This window comes from Mustela putorius, unplaced genomic scaffold (genome assembly GCF_011764305.1).
Source record: "Mustela putorius furo isolate JIRA1106 unplaced genomic scaffold, ASM1176430v1.1 tig00000196_pilon_pilon_pilon, whole genome shotgun sequence".
Taxonomy (NCBI): domain Eukaryota; kingdom Metazoa; phylum Chordata; class Mammalia; order Carnivora; family Mustelidae; genus Mustela; species Mustela putorius.
The window spans coordinates 2,832,943-2,836,529 of NW_025421310.1; positions in this window are offsets into that span (position 1 = coordinate 2,832,943).

Consider the following 3,587-nt stretch of genomic DNA (forward strand, 5'->3'; position numbering starts at 1 on the left):
TGCTGAGCTAGGAGACTGATGAGGGACTTGATCCTAGGACCCTGGAATCCCCACCTGAGCTGAAGGCAGATGCTCAACTGACTGAGTCACCCAGGTTTCCCAACTTAATCAATGTTCTTGGTATAGAAACAGCTTTCCTGAGTTGCCAGTTTATGCTGCCACTGAGGCAGGACTACCCCCAAAGCAAGAAGAGACAGTGGAGTATTATAAGGTTGCCTGGAGGATTTAATTTGCCTTTTTCCTATTTTCTTAAGGTGGACTATGTTATTTATATGAGAACTCCTAATACTGTCATTTTGTAAGTTTCCCTGTAATTACTACGTTAGCAGAATTCCCCACATTCTGATATAGTGTGCATTTATTTCATCTAAGAATTGGTTTAAAATTGGACTAAAAAGTTCCAGGTTTATTTCTAGGGACTTCTGAGTATCTGTCTTTACCACTAAGACACATGCTAAGATCGGGGCCGTGTTGTTTAATATCCAAAAATTTCCCGACCACACCTTGTCCCAGTTCCATTGCTGATGGTTTCCAACTGGCATAATGGTTAGATAGTTTGGTTTGACTGTGTTACCAGAGAGGCATAAAAACTCCTACTGGAATCTTCTGACTCTGGAAGCCAGTGTTCATCACTCACATATTTGTGGTGTAGTCTGGGAGTGAATCACAAGAGTGTGTGAATAAAAATCGGGAAACTGCGTGGATGTTTGACCCCCAGTATGGCCCTGCATTTTCTTCTCTTGGTATGTTACATCTTTCGCTTTTAAGAAAACCTCCCATGAGTATGTTCTGTGGAGTCTTTAAAGTGTTTTCAGGTACAATACTTGTGAAATGTTTCCAGTTCATGATGAGGATGGGATATTTAATATGACCCCTGATTCTAATTCAAGTAATAGTGACTAAGCAGGGAGCTCCTGCCTGGTTAGTTGGTAGAGCATGTGATTCTTTTTTTTTTTTTTAAGATGTTATTTATTTATTTCACAGAGAGAGATCACAAGTAGGCAGAGAGGCAAGCAGAGAGAGGGGAGGAAGCAGGCTCCCTGCTGAGGAGAGAGCCCGATGTGGGGCTCGATCCCAGGACCCTGAGATCATGACCTGAGCCGAAGGCAGAGGCTTAACCCACTGAGCCACCCAGGTGCCCCTCTTTTTTTTTTTTTTTTAAAGATTTTATTTATTTACTTGAGAGAGAGACAGTGAGAGAGAGCATGAACGAGAAGGTCAGAGAGAGAAGCAGACTCCCCATGGAGCTGGGAGCCCAATGCGGGACTCGATCCCGGGACTCCAGGATCATGACCTGAGTGGAAGGCAGTCGTCCAACCAACTGAGCCACCCAGGCGTCCCAAGCATGTGATTCTTCATCTCAGAGTTCAAGCCGCACATTGAGTGTGGAGCCTACTTAAAAAAAAAAAAAAAATTTTTTTTTTTACTTAGTGCACAGGAAGCAAGATGACAGAGGCTGGTGAGGAAGGATTTTTGTTAATAGGTTGGTTTCCAGGCCATCCCTGGGTTGGGTATGCATAAGGGATGTACTCAGAAACAGGAAGGAAAATAAATGTGAGAATTGGAGTCTGTAGGTCCATGCTAAGTGGATTGCAAATCAAAGACAAACAGGGGATGTCAGCCAAGAATGTGATTCCTTGGCGGTCCCCCCCACCCCTTTTCTAGTAAAAAGCATCAGAGTATTGGGGTCTGTTATCAAAGGAACGAGACTGAGACAAAGAGAAAGTTATGCAAAGCTTTATTCTGTGCCAAGCATCAGAAGTCAGACTGACTTGAGCCAAAATCCAGAGCTGGACCCTTCATCCACTGAGCCACCCAGGCACCCTGGTTGATTGACAGCAGTATTTCTCAATGTTTTCAGGAATGAAAAAAACATATTTTGGAGATAAAAGCTTCAGAATGATCAAGCACATTGGTATAGCAGTCACATGCTCTGTTTGAGTCTGTCTTTTCTCGGACTTCTTAGAACCTTCTTCTCAAAGTTCTCAGTGGTTATAACCATTTCTTAGCTTTTACTGATGTGTAGGGAGATGGAATGTGGGATTCCCCATAACTATTTCTGCCCCTGTCTTTAAACAGCTGAAGTCTGTATCTCACTGCTGTTTTATTCTGAGACAACTTCAAGTACTAAAGCAATAGTATTACCAGTACCTGAAGAAAGAAGTATCACTTCCCTGCAAGAAGGTGAGATCATGGGGTGGCTCAGTGGGCTAAAGCCTATTCCTTCCGCTCAGGTCATGATCCTGATGGTTCTGTTATTGAGCCCCATGTCCGGCTCTCTGCTCAGCAGGGAGCCTGCTTCCCTTCCTCTCTCTGCCTGCCTCTCTGCTTACTTGTAATCTCTCTCTGTCAAGTGAATAAATAAAATCTTAAAAAAAAAAAAAAGGTGATATCATTGGGTTCAGACAACCCTTCATTTCAGGGTTCAGATTCTCCCTTTGCACACTTGCTCCAACTGAAAATAGCAAGACTTGTTCGGTACCAAAAATAGCATCAGTTAAGCTGCACTATGTTTGGGATGATGTCAGACTCCTAAAAGGAATTAAGTACATTTGAGAATACGGAGTAAAAATATAGGGGTAAAAGTGTTCTTTGATAGATGCGACACAATCACTGTACAGGCGATAGGGGTTTTAGTGTGGAAACAGAGGCTGACGGCGTCATTGACCACTTCATTTGGGGTGGCCTACCATTCCTTGTCCTTCAACATCGTGTACTGTTTGGGGTGTGGAAGAGAAAAAACCACAGGCCACAAGTGGAGCGGAGCCACTTTTTCTCCATCACGTCAGCAGACCAGGGTGGAATACCTAAGCTCAATGCATTTCCAACCTCCCCCAGAAATTTAGTTTTCAAGCTCAGTCAGGGATTTTCTGGTCAGCACCAAAAAGGTAGTTTGCCAGAGGGATGGGCCCTTTCCATCCCCTAAAGAAAGATGAGGGATTTTCCTAGTAAGACTCTATTTTTCCGCCAATAAGGTGACTTCATCTAACATACTCCTTTTTTCTGTTTATGGTATTCTTGCCCTACCTTTAAAAACATTTCCCTCTCTGTAGCGCTTTGGAGCTGCCCTCTACTTGCTAGATGCGAGGCTGCCCAATTAAGAAATCGGTGGATAAAACCAGCCGACCTTTATAGTGTACTGGGCTGAATTTTGTTTAACAAGGCATTTTTTGTATTCTTCTTAACCAAGTCCAAAACTGACTAATGTTTCAGGGTGCAAATATCTGAGGAGCAACAACATCTTTTCACCTATGCACACTCATTTCTTTCTGAAACGCCGGACGAAAAGATACATATCGTCATTTACCCCAGTAAAAGTATTTGAGAGCATCTAAAAGAATAGTTTTCTTTGCGAGCTGACTGAGCTTTATGGAATCTGAAAGAAGGGTTCTTCTCCGCCTTTAACAAGGAGCTAAGCCAATCCTGGGTAGAAGCCTCACTTTCCAGCATCCCTCCGGGTGCCACGTGACCAAAGCTGGGGTATTCCAGGTGGAGGACGCCCTACTGGAAACCCCGAGCTCTGCGAACCACACTACCCCAAGAGTCTCAGTACCCAAGGCGGAACGCGGCCTTTCTAGGCGTGCGCA